Here is a 17,028-nt window from a genome sequence, read left to right as displayed (position 1 = left end):
GAGTTGTTCAGTTCCAGAGGGAAAAATACCAAGAGAGCTGTGGAATTTCTCTCCCTAGAGATCTTTCAGAAAAGGTGTTCAGACACTTAACTGCCTAAAATTGTTTGCGTAGAGTTTTGTGTGTCCTACTTTAAAGAGCAAGATGTATAAAAACCCAGACTTAGAAAATTGGTATCATTAAGGATGATTCTTCTCTAGTCATTTTACTTTTCCTACTAGGTAAATTTATTTGATAATAAATACTTAAAATTGGTGAGTGAGGGAATTATGAATATTGTTTACATAATAATTTGTATTGTGAAGCATTTTTGCACTTACCAGAACACTTTTACATAATTAAGTTATTTGAGCCTCAGAGGTCTTATGTAGTAAGCAGGGCTGGTATTATGATGATCCCCCATTTTGCTGATGAGAAATCTGAGAAATTGAGTTTATGAGACTTTGCTGTGGCTATGAGTTAATAAGTGGTAGAGTTTGGCACAAACCTTCTGATAGCACATTCTTTGCTCTTTTTAGTATGTTATGGGGCACTGATTTTTTTCTGTAAATGAGTATTTGTTCTGTTGTATGTAAAAATCAGGTCTGTATGATATCTCTGGGTCATTGATTTCTCCGTTCTGCAAGCGGAATGACCACTGGGGGAATGGAGAATGGGTTGCACTTTCCTCCCTGGTTATTATTTCATCAACTGACACTTTCTTATCAGTGCAGTATTGAAGATGGTAATTGGGGAAGTTATCAGATCAGCTCACAAAAATAATTTAACTTATAAAACTGAATTGATATTATTGGAACAAACTTGCTCATAAAATAATTTGGTTTGATTTTTAAAAATTGGTTGAGTTTCTAGGAAACAGGGAGTGAATTTACTGATATACTAAGATTAGGTACTTTCACTAACTACATTAGCTAGATATGATATCCACTTCAGCTGAGCACTGATAAATTAGACTGTGCACTTAAGAGAACCAAAATAAAATCAGTTCATTAACTATTGAGTCCTTTCATTGGAGCCATAGCTTACATAGGTTAAATTTTAGTGTTAACAGGGCCAGGTGTGTACAATGAATAAAATCTCTAGGAAAAAAAAGTATGTATTATTGATGATTACTAGGTTAGGCTTTGTATGTCGAGTTAATTTAACCTTCTAGCTCTGGTTTAGGGTTTTTTTTTTTTTTTCACTGAGCATTTAGTACATACATAACACAGAGTGACTGTAAAGAATTTGCAAATGTCAGAAAAGGACAAAAAAAAGAATATAATTCCTCGTTTAAAACCTTGTATAAAAAATTCCTTGTGGGGGCACCTGGGTGGCTCAGTGGTTGAGCATCTGCCTTTGGCTCAGGTTGTGATCCTGGGGTTCTGGGATTGAGTACTGCATCAGGCTCCCCAGAGGGAGCCTGCTTCTCCCTCTGCCTGTGTCTCTGCTTCTCTCTGTCTCTCTCTTGAATAAATAAATAAAATCTTTAAAAAAAATCCTTGTATAATTCCTGTTTGTTTTTGATAAGAGAAGGGTGAAGTCATTTTAGAGAAGGAATTAGTACAATATAAGCATAACTGACATACTTGGGAGCATGCAGAGAGTAGCTGGATCAGAGAATACTTGCTGGGGGATAGTTGTAGATCAGATTGATTAGCTCAGGTATTCCTGGAATTAGATCATGGATTCCAAAACGAGATTTGTTGCTCTCAAGGTAAGAGATTGCAGAGCTCTTAGAGCCTAGGACTCATGTTTTCTAGATAAGGAAACCAAAATGAATCATTCAGATTAATTAATGGAGAAATTGGGGCTGGAGCCCAGGCTTCTTTATTATTATTATTATTATTTTTAAAAAATATTTTATTTATTTATGAGAGACAGAGAGAGAGAGAGAGAGAGAGAGAGAGAGAGGCAGAGACACAGAGGGAGAAGCAGGCTCCATTCAGGGAGCTCGATGTGGGACTCGATCCCGGGTCTCCAGGATCAGGTCCCAGGCTGAAGGTGGCGCTAAACCGCTGAGCCACCCAGGCTACCCCGGCTTCTTGATTATTAAACCTAATTTTGCTTCTATTATATGATCTTCTGTGTTGCCATTGTTGGTTCTGGGACAGAGGAAAGCAAAGTAAAAGTGTTGCTTTTTAAGAGTAAATTTTCACAGTCTTAGAAAAAGGGTAAGTTAGTTGAAATAGGAAGACCAGTTAAACTTATTTTGATAATCCTGGTATGAGGAGATCCAGAGTGAAAGAGATGGGGAAGTCAGTAACAACTAGAGTTTCAAGCTGAGTGATGTGCAGAAAGGAAGTTACATTAAAATAAATGAGTAAATTTGGAGAGTAAACTTGTTTTGTGGGGAAGATCAAGTTCAGTTTTGAATAAATTAGGAAACCAAGGAGAAGGTTTTATTAGGTAGACAAGAATATGGGACTGATGTAAATATTAAATTATGCTTCCAGATAATGAGGATTGACTAGTAGGATAGCATGTATTATAGGACTAATCTCTTTACATGGTAGAACTGAGGGCAGTTTAATTCCAGAAAGTCTCCTTAAGACTGTTGCTTCAAGAAAAAAAAACGTATCTATTAAATGTGTCACTGAATGAAACATCTGGTTAATTAACTGGTGTGGGCAGGCTCACCTCAAAAAGACCTTTACTGGCCTGATTGTGTGATGCTGCTTCTTCTCTAATAAAAGTATTAGTTAGATGTGTAACCTCATGGAAAACCTGTGTGTTACAGGAAATGGCCTTACCTTTCAGCCATTCATTCATTCCTGGAGTGGCTTCGTGATATTTTATGATGTGATCACAGTTTTTGTTATGATTGTAATTTAGTTTAATAATGCTAACTGGTTTCATTTGGGCAGTGTATTGCCCTAATCACTCACTATGTACTGTTTTTAAACTTCTTTGAATGAGCGAAACCAAATGTAACAACTGTTGACGTTTCTGCAAGAGAGAGTGAACCTGAGCTGTTACCTGTATGGTCCATGAAAATTTTAAAGATGAGGCCTGTCTTTGTTTACTTTCTTTTTGTGTATTTCTAAGGATTTCTAAGACTTTAAAACATATTTATTTGTTCATTTTAAAGATTTTATTTGTTTATTCATGAGAGGCAGAGAGGCAGAGACAGAGGCAGAGGGAGAAGCAGGCTCCATGCAGGGAGCCGGATGTGGACTCGATCCCGGGTCTCCAGGATCACGCTCTGGGCTGAAGGCGGCGCTAAACCGCTGAGACCACCCCGGGCTGCCCTTTTCATTTTAAAGATTTTTATTTATTTGAGAGAGAGAGAGAGAGAGAGAGCGCGAGCAAGTGGGGGAGGAACAGAGGGAGAGGGCAGAGTCTGCCGTGGGGCTCCATCTCATGACCCTAAGATCTTGACCTGACCCAGAATCAGAAGTTAGATGCTTAACCCACTGAGCCGCCCAGATGCTGCTAAAACGTATTTATTAACTTCATCCAGTTTACTTAAATTCTGAGGCCAGGATGTTCCCATAACTGGCGTTCCAGCATTTATCACACTAGTTATCTGCCTGGATTTGAGTCCAACTTCACTGCTTTAGTGGCTGAATAGATTTGCAAGTTATTACAGTTCTCCATGTTTCTGTTTTTTTTTCCAACATACAGAATAACACCCAGTGCTCATCCCTTCAAGTGCCCCCCTCAGTGCCCGTCACCCATTCACCCCCACCCCCTGCCCTCCTCCCCTTCCACCACCCCTAGTTTGTTTCCCAGAGTTAGGAGTCTTCATGTTCTGTCTCCCTTTCTGATATTTCCTACCCATTTCTTCTCCCTTCCCTTCTATTCCCTTTCACTATTATTTATATTCCCCAAATGAATGTTTTTGTTTTCTTTAGTCCCTACCTTGTGGACTTGCTGTGAGAACTAAGTTATTAAAAATGGGAAGGACTTGAAGAGCCTGGCATGAAGCAAACAGATTCTAGTTATTGTTACTGTTACTGATCTCTTGCCTTCACTCTTCTGTCCATGGTGCATCCTTGTATGCCTCGGGCCTTGAGCGGTGTTTGCATTTAATAACAGTTTTTAAAGGATTAATTGACTAAGGAAGGAGGCAGAAGGAGGTGTCACAGGGTATCTCGTAGGATGAAACAGGAAGAGGCCAGCTCTTTTTGTTACAAGTACTATTTCCATTCTGGCTCACCTTTGCTCTAGGTGAAAACTTTTCCTTAGTCTTTAAGAATGACAGTCACTGATCACTGATCCCAACATGGTGTTGTCAGGAAAGCAATTTGGTTAATCTAAGTTGGGAGTGGTTAATAGTTTTCCAGTAGCTTTTACACTTTAGAAAGGATGTGCTAACCAGGGTGCCTGGCTGGCTCAATAAGTACAGCATGTGACTCTTGATCTTGGGGTCATGAGTTCAGGTGCCATGGTAGACACAGAGCTTTAAAAAAAAAAAAAAAAAGTATGTGCTAACCAGCCTCGTTGCTTGCTCTTAAAGCCTGCCCTGGTGAAGAACAGTTTTTCAGATAGACCTTTCTGGGTAGGGACCCCCGTATAGGTAGTCCAGTTCTGCCTGGGAATCTAATGAGAATAGCTTGCTAATTGCTTTTAGTTCTTTGCTTTTGCTACTTTTGAATATCCAGGTCTTTAAAAATACCTTTTTTTTTTTTTTTTTGTGGTTGCCTTAAAGGATGTTACCTTTGTCCTGTCATTACTAGTCCACAAAGATATTGTTAGGTTAATGGCTTTGGACAGCATGATATATTAACTGTTATAATTTTGCTACAAAGGAGGTATTCTTTCTATTTTACATGCCTGGAAACAAGGTTCAGAGTGGTTGAGAAGTGCTTTTCCTAAAACTATGCAGTAATTGTCAAAGCTGAGATTTAAACTTGGAAAAAAGTGTCTTACTCATTAGCCTGTGTACTATTTCTGCTGGCTCTAATGAACGTGTCCATGTCAAATCTACATGACATCTATGTTCTGGTGCAGCTTTGCACCTTAGGAAATCCCTGTTTAGTGAATTAGTGTGTGTATTCGTATGTGCTTTGTAGCTTTAAGTTCTGTAGAGATTTTAGTCATCAGTAGTGATTTAGCCCTTTATACAATTAGATTCTGCGTCTCTCCTTTTTATTATTTTTCTGTTCTTATTCACTAGATTTCTAGACTGCTCAGATCTTTTTTTCTGTAATCACTACTTTAATCCTCAACTCTGCTGCCATCTTAGAGTAGTTTTTGTTGGTTAATATGCTCTGAATGGAAGGGCCCTTGTATATCACAAAATTAAGAGAAAAATGAAGGACTCCCCAAAGGAAACTAATGTCGCTTTTAAAAGCTTATTTAAAAACATTTTAAATCATCTCAAGGGACTTTAAGAGTCTTTTTCTTTTTTTGAAAAATTTTGTTTACTAGTAGTCTTCTGTTCAGGAGTCAGTGATTAAGAATGTGGACCACAGGGCAGCCCCGGTAGCTCAGTGGTTTAGCGCCGCCTACGGCCTAGGGCGTGATCCTGGAGACCCGGGATCGAGTCCCGCGTCAGGCTCCCTGCATGGAGCCTGCTTCTCCCTCTGCCTGTGTCTCTGCCTCTCTCTCTGTGTGTGTCTCTCATGAGTAAATAAATAAATAAAATCTGTAATAAAAAAGAAAAAAAAGAATATGGACCACATTCAGACAGACCTCGCTCAAATCCTAACTGTGCTCTATGACGTTGGGACTGTGGACATGTTTCATAACCTTGTTAAGCCTTCACCTTAAACTATAAAATGAGAATAATGCTAATACTTACTCCCAGGTCATTATAAGGAACGCATGAACTAAGGTATATGCTGTGTTTACTGTAGGACCTTACACATAGAGTGCTGTCAGTAAGTGTTAGCTGGTCTTACAGATTGTAGGCTACGCCTGGAAGAGGAACCTGGGGATACAGTCTGCTGAATTTGAGTGATCTGAAGTAGATATGCCCTCTGTGGAATTAGGAGTGAGGTTAAGACCACAATGGAATCTCTTAGGGTCTGGTCTTAGGTGGTGTGCTAGGCTCAGTCCCATCATGGAGTATTTGATATGGTAAAGGGGTACTTAATGATTTGATCTAGAATTCCTTAGAGAATGAAGGTATGTATACTTGTATGTTACAGCAAACGCATATTAAGCACCTGCTGCTGCCAGGCACTCCCTATGCAGATGCCGATGATGCAAAAAGAAAATAAGTCTTTTTGCAGATGCCGATGATGCAAAAAGAAAATAAGCCCTTTGTCTTTTTGAAGCTCCTATTCCAACTATACGGCCCCACAGTTGGAATAGTTTATCCCATAGTTGGAATGTAAAGAAATGACTGATAAAACATGATAAGTTGTAACAAGATAAGTGCTCTAAGGTACATGCAAAATGCCCTAGGGCATCAGATGATTTGGAAGGAAGCCCATTCTTGTTGATACTTTGTCTTCAAGGGTAAGAATTTTCTTTCAGAAGCATTAGTTCAGTGACTTACTTTGATATTTTTTAGTATAGATTTACCCTTCAAACACCAATATATTTCAGATGTAACTTAAATTTGGCTCTGTGACTGAAAGCAATGTGTCTTTAAACATTTGTAACAATATTGTATATCCAAAATCTTTACAACTTAGATAAACGAAAGTTACAGGCAAATTCTTGTCCTGTTGATTACATAAAGGACACTCATGGCTGCAATGTATAAAGGGGTTTCTTAGTTCATCAGATATATGTGTTTTCCAAATTATTATTTATGCCAATGGGAAATACTGTTGGCATTTGGAGAGAAGTGAGTCTAATATTAGGTAGCATAACAATACTATTAAGTAGCAGAATAATAATTGGATGTAGTCAATTAGAATATTAACTACTGTGAAACACTAACAGAACAATTTTAGGAAATGTGTTTGTATGGACCCACTTCTGTAGTTTATATAAAAGATAAAAATATATTGAATCTATTATAACCAAATCCATATATCACAACATTATATGGAAGAAATTATTTTTCTCATTTTGCAGATGAAGGAACTAGAACTTGCTTGAGGTGATATGAAACTCATAAGCAGTGGATCAAAAATTGAGTTTCAAAGCCTTTGTTCTTCTCACCTTCTGTGTTGAATACAACTGTTTCTCACTTAACAGGATTCATCATACAATAATTTAAATTACACACTTATTATCCAAACTGGAAGGATTTGAGCCAAACTGTGCACTCCTCTAGCTCAACATGAGCCTTCCTAGTGCCAGATGAAGTGAATGAAAAACTGAATGTAAACAATCTGAAGTCTGGCAGTTTGCTTATATTTTTAAAGTCACTAGTTTTCCATTTTCAGAGAAATTGCTGTTTTCAGTGTACTAGCTGTACTTAATAATGAGGTGGATCATTGCTTACATACAGAACATAATATTTTAGCTAAACAATTGAGACAAATACCTACTAGTTGGGACATTAGTTAGCATTATTATTTTGTTAAAACATTTTTTTCTGTCATGGGAACATGTAGTGAAGTTTTAAATTTTTTTTAAAGATTTTGTTTATTCATGAGACAGAGAGAGAAAGGGGGGGGGGAGCAGAGACACAGGCAGAGGGAGAAGCAGGCTCCAAATAGGGAGCCCAATGTGGGACTCAATCCTGGGACTCCAGGATCATGCCCTGGGCCAAAGGCAGGCGCTAAACCGCTGAGCCACCCAGGGATCCCCAATTTTTAAATTCTTAAAAGTACTTCTGTTACAATACTTGAAGTACCATTTATTTTGATGTGCTGTATACCTCATATATATATTTTAAACTGTTATTTCAGAGACCTTCAAATATACAAGGTAGACAGAATAATAGAATGAACTCCTATGTAGCCACTATCAAACATCAAGCTTTAGCAGTTATTAAGTCTGGCTAATCTTAGTTCATCCATCTGCCCACTTCTTCCCTCCTGTGTGAATCAAAGCAGGTAGGTTTACCAATGTATTTATAAATATTTTAGTCTGTTATTCTAACAGATAAAAACACTCTTAAAATGTTGTGACCATATTTATCGTAGCTGAAACGAAGTTAATTCTGAGTATTGTTAAATATTAATATTCAATTTGCCAACAATTTTATAAGTCTTCTTTTTTATGATTCAGTGTCAAAATAATGTCTTTTATAATTATTAATATGTGTTTTTCTAGGTATTGTGGATGATATCTCTATGGTATAGTTTAACATGTCCTTCTCTCCTATATGTTTTTTAAAAAGTGGTAGAAGGATCAGAGGCTTAAATTCAGATACCCTCCCTCGCTCCCTTTCTACCTTCCTTCTTTCCTCTCCCTCCTTCCTCCCTCCCTTCTCTTATTTCTTTTTCTCCCTTTGTTCTCTCTCTCTTTCTTACTTCCTAATATATGAATGATATTTCTTTTTTTCTCAGGAGACATAATATGTGGTGGTTTTTCTTCTTTTTTTTTTTTTCTTATTTTGATACTAGTAGCTGTTATGGGTAGATACTTTTAATTCATTAGGAGTTGCAGAATATGTTATTTTAATTGCTACTTTACATTGATTTATTATCTATAAAGAAAAACTTCCCTGCAACTATTATTTGTTTAGCTAATTGAACAGTTTATATTAAAAAGTTGGAGTAAATGCTTGATTCGTTATCACTTTCTGAGTTTTTAATAGGAGTCATTGGGGAGTATAATTCTTTAAATATTAGAATTTTATTTATTTTTAAACTCTTACGGTGGTAATTTTTCTTTCACATATCAAGTACTTTCTTCTTAAACAGAAGATAATGTATCGTTGTGCATACTACTTGGATTGTAATATGGTGTAATATAGTGCACAGTCCTGTGGTTCTGTATCAAATATTTTTAGGATGCCTTACGAATTTTTCTTCCCATTGTATGTCTTATTTCTCTTGTTATAGAGAAATTGGTAGTATAATCTACCAATTTCTTTCTGCTGACATTCCTTTCTGTTACCTCTAGCAAACCTAGATTTAATGCAATTAAATAATTTATAATAAATTAAGTAAATTTAAATTCAGATTGAATGCATCTGACCAGTGCTTCTAACCTGCTGTGGATTGATTTGATTACTAAATTCATTTGAACTTTTTCTAAAATAAGATTTTGAAAGATTTAAACTGAACTTGAGGGCATCTTCTGAGTGAAATGGAGAAGTTTAGCACATAGACTATGTGGCATCTATTTAACTAGCCATGTAACTTTTTAATTTACTCTGTGACATTGCTGATGTCATTTATGTGTGGTCTCTAGGCAAGTGAGATTATATTATATGAGGATCTGAACAGAAGAATGAAGTGCTGATATAGAGTTGGGATTTGAGTTTGAACTCCTGTACTCCAAAGACCCTTTTCATTGCTGTTAGAGTCACATGACAAAGAAGACCATACTGAAATTATTAGTTCTTAAGCATTATATGGTATTAGTGATCATTTTTTAAATTTAGTTTCTTTAGAGATCTTTTTTTTTAAATTTTTTTATTTATTTATGATAGTCACAGAGAGAGAGAGAGAGGCAGAGACACAGGCAGAGGGAGAAGCAGGCTCCATGCACCGGGAGCCCGATGTGGGATTCGATCCCGGGTCTTCAGGATCGCGCCCTGGGCCAAAGGCAGGCGCCAAACCGCTGCGCCACCCAGGGATCCCTAGAGATCATTTTTTAAAATTTAAAGTACAACTTCTTTGTCTTGTTATTTAACTTTAAAAAAATTTTCACCATATGGATTATTTAATGCTCTAATGGATAGATGCCTGTTCACAATGTATATATTATAATATTGTCAGTTACACAGATATGCTATTTAATAACACACACTCATAGCAGTGGTCTGTATTTTAAATATGCAGATTACTATGTGTTTTTAGACTTTGAGCTGAATATACACATCCAACTACAAGTAGGAAAAAATTGAAAATGCCTATTTCATATATAGTTTGTGATATGCGAGGTAAATGTAAAAAAATCAAAATAAAGTAACTCTGAGGCATTGGTATGTTCAAATCTTAATATAAGTCTTAGAATTTTAGTTTGTTTAAAAGTTAAATGCTTCTCATAGTTACTGCAAAGATTAAATCAGCTGGCATGTTAGTGTGCCCATCATAATATTTGATCTTTGATGATTTTTTTCTCTTTATCTTTTCCATTCATATAATTTTTAAGCTACATAAAAAGAGAACAAAAAATTTAAGTAAAAGTGAACAAATATATGTATTAAGCAAAAGCAACTACTGCTTTCATGCTGTGCTTCAAAATGGAATTTAATTTTCATTCACAGATCATCTTTAACATAGCTGTCATTGGACTGAAGTAGAAGCCTAAGAATTAGAGCATATTTCCATTTTTGAGGTGAGTCCATTTGTAGAAAAATTAATATACTTAAAGCCATCTGCTCTTCCTTAGGCAGTTTTGACATTTTTACGTGTTCTGAGAGATACTACAGTTATCTGTGAAATGCAGTTATTCCTGGCTGAATCTGGAGCTCCCTCCACCTTCATGCCCATTATTGGTTACCTGACTTCTTTGTGTCAGGTGACCTGTTTTTAAAATAAGAACAATGGGGCTGTTGACTCTGCTTACCTTCCAGATTACATGTTGTGAGAAAAAATTGAGATCATGGATGGGTCTTATTATGAAAATGTAAGGTGTGGGTATTAATACTGTGAACTGTCAGTTAAATGGCAATTAACAGTTATGTGCAGAGAATCTGTGTAAGTATGAAATTTTTGGATGTAACTGTAGCCTAACCAGCAGAACAGTAGGAATATAGTGTTTCTGAGAGAACCGGCAAGCACAGAAGAAGAGGAGAAAGTGGAAGAAGTGGCAGAGGAAAGAAAGCAAAACCAATAAGATGGCTCTCAAAGTATTGGCATTTTTAGAACTAAAAATTTCTTATGAGGAAACTTTAATTTGTATTTGGAGGAATTATTAATCTGTGGATTACTAAACATGTATTTTTTATTGGAAACCTGTTACACATTTCCAGTGCTTTTATATTCAGTATTTTACTTTCTTGCTGTGGGGAAAAAAAAAAATCTAGTTCTGATTTTTTTCCTCTTCCCTGGAGTTTTAGCCTTTCTTCTGGATGCCTTGCTGTATGAGGCTTGAGTAAAACTGAATGGGCGTTTGTTCTAACTCTATCAGTTTTTCTTTGTTTTGTTTGTCTTCTTAACTTCCTTTATTTCTCTCTCTCTCTCTCTCTCTCTCTCTTTTTTTTTTTCTTCAACTCACCTGGCACATGTCATGACTTACCTCTTTTTGGGCTTAGGTTTTTGCACATAACCTTTTATTCTGAGTTTCCCAAATTGTACCCTGAGGCTTTTTAAAGGTGCCTGGATACTATTTAGCAAATGTGATTATTATACTTCTTTCTAGTAACTATGTTGAGAGTATTACATCTTGGGAGAGAAAGATAGTAGTAAATCGGTAAAATGATAGTAAAATTATTATCTTTCTACACTCTGTCTTCAGGTATTATGGATTCTAGTGTGGCGGTCATTGCTCTGTAGCTAGATGATTTGGTCCTCTTTTGTCAAATGTTGCTGCTGCTATATCTGTGTCTTAGTCTAGAAGAAAATGTGATTTTTTTTTCACACAATGTACTTATTTCTTTGTGGAGTGACTGAGGGGGTGGTGTTCAAGGTCCTTCACAGCTATCAGGGACCCGTTTTTTAATCTTCAGTGCCAGCTCAACAGTTTTAATTCTGCTGCCACTTTCACCTAGAATTTATTGCTTGGCTGAGTCATTCAGCAACTATCCTTGTGTTCTCTAAATACAATCACAAGGTATATTCTTTTGTAATTTTAAGAAATGTTTCTTACTTAGTAAACAAGTGGCTTACTTAGTTCCACTTATAAGTCATTTTTTTGGTTTCCCAAAAAAGGTAATTGACCAGTCTAAAGAAACAATTGTAGAGGGCTTTTATCAGTTGCTTTTTTACTTGGACAATGATTGTAGGCTATAGGAAAAAGCCTGATCACCATCTTTGCCATCAAACATTTATAAAATTTTGGGCATGTATCCTCATGAGCCTTAAACTTCATGATTGTAAAATGGGTATAACTATTACTGACATCACAGAATTGTTAGGATTAAAGGAGATAGCATACAGAAAATGTCCAGTATGGGGTCACCTGGGTGGCTCAGTCCGTTAAGCCTCCAACTCTTGATTTTAGCTCTGGCCTTGATCTCAGGGTTGTGAGTTTGAGCCCTGCATCTGGCTATATACTCATCAGGGAGACTGCTTGAAATTCATTCTCTCTCTCTCTCCCTCTACCCCCTCCCACTCCCTCCCTCTCTCTCTCTCTCAAATAAATAAATAAATCTTAAAAAAAGAAAGAAAGTGCTCAGGATGGATGATATGGAGCATAAATATGTGCTTAGATAATTATTGTCATTGCTGATTTATCCTCCTCCCGCAATTTGTTATCATCATTGTCATGATCATGAGATCAAGCCCAAAGGGAGTTATGTATAGGTAAGCCTGTAACAAAATACCATGTTGATAAATCAGGTCTCTTGTTGAAATTGTATGTAGTTGTGGATTCTTTGATACACTGGCCATCTTTGTTAACACGAGAAAGTCTAAACGTAGAGATAGGTCAACATGTCTGACTGAAGTTACTACAGACTTATGGAGATGGATTAATTGGTCACTATTGAGGTGTTTCTGAGAATAAGGTTAGAATGTTATGAAATGCACAGTTTAACTTTGGATTTAATTACTCTCAGAAGTAGGCAGTTATTTAAACTGTTTATCTTTGCAAAAACAACACACAAAAAAGTATTAAGCACATAAAACATTTACCTTTTCAGTGTATGTTTCTGTTTTATGGATATGATGAAAACATTCTGCTACAAAATCAGATTTTCAAGAACAGAAATATATAGTGATTAATCATTCAGCTTCCTTTTGCCTACACACTGGCACACTTTATTTTCTTTCTTTCATTTTAGAGTGTGAGCATACAAGCTGTAGGGGTTAGATAACAGCACATCAAGTGGCTTCTTGCTGTCCGTTTGGGTATGATTGAAATCACTGATGCTTACATAAAATGCAATGAAATCTTTTTATGCAGGAATACTAGAAAAAAGATGCTTCTATTTGGAAAATACTCTAGCTCTTTGAATCTTTAGGGTGAAATTTGCATGAGGTGAAGAAACCCTAGTGAGTGAAACATTTAAAATGGTGAAAAGCTTATTTTAAAGTTTTATATTTGGAACTTAACCCTTAAAAATGTTTTGAAAAGAGGATAAATATTTCTAAGAGGACAAAGATTCTGTTTAGGGGATTTGATTAAATCAGTGAAAAACTTGGATAACAGTTGCCCAGAACATTTTGATTATTCTATCCAAAAAGGATTTATTTCCAGATGATATAAAGACATGCCTTTAAGATACTATAAGATATATTGTTGACTGAACCTTCTACCTGAGGTGCATTTCTGAAATGAATAAATGGAATATTGAAATGTTGTATGGAAGCTTGTCATTTGTGAATCTGTTTTTTAAAACAATACTTAACATCTAATAGATCTTTTGTGCTATTAAAGATTTTCTTAAAAAAAGATTTTTTTATTTACATGTAGATAAGGGAGGTCATGCAGTCTGTCTCTATTGTTTTCATTATATGGGTAGTATAATTATTTTCTGAGGAAGGGTGAAGGAAAAGAGGAGCGTGCTATATTATAACTTAAGAATGTGGTTACTATGGGGAATATGTTGTGGAATCAAAAAGAGATAAAGTGTTGATGACCAACAGTCAGAGACTGTTAGAGATCACTAGTTGTCAAGTTTGTAATTCTCCTTAGTAACCCAGGAAGCAAATGTAAAGGTTGAGTAGCAGTAGGAGGCCACAATAAAGTCCCTGCCCTCAAAAACTTCATGGTTTCATTCACAAAACAGAATGTTCTAACTTAAAGCCCTTGAATTCTAAGCTTCCTGTAGACATGAACAGCCTCGTTCGTTTATCTTACTGAATCTGTATTTTTCAGATTATTTCTAAGTCCCTAGCTCAGTGTTTGGAGTATGTATCGGTTAAACTGGTATATGGAATCAAGTGCTATAGGGAAAGGCTGTGCTTTTATTCTTAACAGTGGCTAACATCACACCAAGTATCTCAACTATGGAGGAATGCGATGGTCTTCTCTTCAAAAACCTTTTAGGCATGAGGAGACTATAAAGTGAAATATTGAAGTTATGGGAAAACCAAACCTCCAGTCACCAACGTGGAATTCTGTATCCCTAAAATCATCCTTCAAAAATGAAGGAGACATAAAGACTTTCTGAGCTAAAACCAGGACAATACTGCATTGGGAATTTGTCACCAGTATACTTGCCTTGAAAGAAATGTTAAAAGAAAGAGGATTTGTAAATATTCCCGTCCATGACTTGTCTTTTAATTTTTTTAATTGTGTTTTTTTTAGCATATTTTTATTGGTTTAAATATTTTACTTCCAAAGCTTGATATCAAAATACGTTGTGCTCTGTTTCTGGAATTAGTATCTTTGAAATGACTATTTTTAGTAGACCTTATTTAATTTTTTTTTTATTATTTATGATAGTCACAGAGAGATAGAGAGAGAGAGGCAGAGACATAGGCAGAGGGAGAAGCAGGTTCCATGCACCGGGAGCCTGACGTGGGATTTGATCCCGGGTCTCCAGGATCGCGCCCTGGGCCAAAGGCAAGCGCCAAACCGCTGCGCCACCCAGGGATCCCCAGTAGACCTTATTTAGAATCTTAGATATGGCATGATTAGGCAGAGGGAAAAATCAGGTCATATTGTACGACCAATGACACAGATTGTTGATACATACACCATGAGTTTTGGAGCAAAAGTGGCCTGTAAAAGTTGTCCTGCATTGGAGTGAAATGGCCAGGTATCTCTACCTGCACCTTGATCACTCTTTGGTGGTAGGCCTCCCTGGAAAGGGCATCACCTTTGGGATGGTAGCTTGCTGAGGCAGTCCCTCCAAAGGCTGACTGCTCAAGGCTGTCTGCTGACTGTACTGCCAGCAGCTAGGGAAATAAATCATTCCTTGAAGGGCTATCTCCAGGCTCACCTCAAATCTATAAGCCTGGGACCCACTTTATGTGCAGTAAGAAGCCCTATAAATATGAGGCAGAAGATTCTAACAAATCTGAGTATGTGGACAAACCAGAGTTTCCTTAGAAGAGCCACCTGCAAAGCAAAGGGCTCAAAAGCAAAGTTTAGGGGAACAATTAAAGGAACTAGGTACAAAAAAATCCCACAAAAGTATGAAGTCTTAGATCTGTAAGGTTCTTTTGTATTCAAGTCACAAAGCATAAATATCAGACTTGTATTTTCATGCAAAAGGTATATACTCTCCTCAAGTAGATATGGTGCTGTTAGGAGAAAGCTTGACCTTTCAAATTCAGTTAATGACTCAGCACCGGGAGAATGTTTCTGATTATTTTTGTGTTTTTGTAACATCCTCTGTGGTTCTTTGCCTGAGGAACAGATTACCTTTCCATGCATTAGCAGTCAATATTATTAAAAGGGCCACTGCTGTAGTTTCTTTAAGCTTCATCTCTTGGACTGTTATTAATTTGGCACAGTTTACTGTATAAATGATATATGTATATACACTCTCTGGTTTGAAAATGGAGTCTATAGATTGACTTCTCTGTCACTTTTAAGAAGTATTACCATAGGGATGAATAGTCTGCTTAGTTTTATGGTTGGCATGATTCTTCCAGGTTAGGTCACCTGTGTTTTTTTACTACCAGTTGCCCACACTTTAGGCAACAGTTAAATTTCTATCACTAAAAAGCAAGTAGTTAGAATGCAAAACTAGTGATTTAGTAGAATTAGCTACATCAGTGCTTTTAATCTGTGGATTATTTCCTTTCATGCTAACTAGCAGGAGTTTACTGATTTCACAGGGTTTTGTTTTGTTTTGTTAAGATTTTACCTATTTATTTATGAGAGACACAGAGAGAGGCAGAGACACAGGCAGAGGGAAAAGCAGGCTCCCCACAGGGAGCTGGATGAGGCACTTGATCCCAGGACCCCAGGATCATGACCTGAGCCAAAGGCACATGCTCAACCACTGAGCCACCCAGGCGCCCCACTCATTTCACAGTTTTAAGCTTTTCCAACATAATCAGAATTGGTGGGGAGTTAGTGTCCTGTACTGCAGTTGTAAACTTTTCATCATTTGTTGAAGCAGTATAGAGGAGAGAGAAGAAAACCTATAGAAACACCATGATAAGGAAACTGTGTTTATCTGTTCTTAATTTTACTGAGTCAACATTTCATATACTTTGTGTAATTTACATAAGCCGCGACAGTGGATCAGCTGTTGTAAAGTTAAACCCGTAGGTTTCTACAAACATTAAAAGAAATGTTAAGGTGTTTCAGTTATGTTTAAAATATAATACAGAAATGAGGAGGGATGAATACAAGCAGAATGATGAAGTGGGGGTAGTGATTTGTTTATTTGTAGATAGATATATGTGTACACATGCATGCACACACACACACTAACACACACAGTGTTTTGCTAGTTGGCCAAATTGGGTATAATGAGAATTTCCTACTTGGGATCACTGTTCCTATAGCAAACCCAGCTCTGTACAGCCCTAGGTGTTTAGGAGTTAAATCCGCCAAGAAAACAGAACCCCAGATGCCACAGACCTTGTGAGATTTAAACAGTAAAACTGTAGTTACTTGTGTATAATTCAAATTTGACTATATAAATTAATAAGATTTCCTGAGTGGAATGGTGACTTAAGAGAGCTAGTAAATTTCAAACTCTGAAAAAAATATCACTTACTGAATTGCAGTCTTTCTTATCTATTTAATAATTTAATTCTGAGGAGTCATATATGCAACAAACTTTAAAATAGTTTCGGGTATGATAAGTCCTCTCTAACCCATTAACTCTCAGGAATCAAAAATGGTTTTCCATTTACTTAGTTTGAATTGAAGAGATTTTTTCTCTTTTATTTCTCCATCATTAATAAAATTATCATTTCTGCTTCTAGAACTATATGATTTCATAACAGGCACTTAGTAAATCTTTATTCATTCTTTTAGGAGGCAAAGAGAGGCAGGAAAATTAATCACCA

General features: G+C 36.5%; 1 protein-coding gene across 5 annotated transcripts in view; it reads left to right on the top strand.

Annotated features, from left to right (window-relative positions):
* Positions 1–17,028, top strand: part of EPS8 (epidermal growth factor receptor pathway substrate 8) — a 176,546-nt gene that overhangs the window by 47,502 nt on the left and 112,016 nt on the right. For 3 of the 5 annotated variants that reach the window (XM_055318548.1, XM_055318540.1, XM_055318541.1), the window contains exon 2: positions 10,212–10,282. The exons of 1 other annotated variant lie outside the window; for it this stretch is intronic. The gene's annotated coding sequence lies outside the window, so the exon portion shown is untranslated. Of the gene's footprint in view, positions 1–7,759; positions 7,885–10,211; positions 10,283–17,028 lie in introns of those variants that run through there. One more of the 5 variants, XM_055318542.1, reaches the window with a different exon arrangement.

This window comes from Nyctereutes procyonoides, unplaced genomic scaffold (genome assembly GCF_905146905.1).
Source record: "Nyctereutes procyonoides isolate TBG_1078 unplaced genomic scaffold, NYPRO_anot_genome, whole genome shotgun sequence".
In the NCBI taxonomy this organism is placed as follows: domain Eukaryota; kingdom Metazoa; phylum Chordata; class Mammalia; order Carnivora; family Canidae; genus Nyctereutes; species Nyctereutes procyonoides.
The sequence above is the reverse complement of the archived record's forward strand: the minus strand, read 5'-3'. Positions and strand labels throughout refer to the sequence as shown.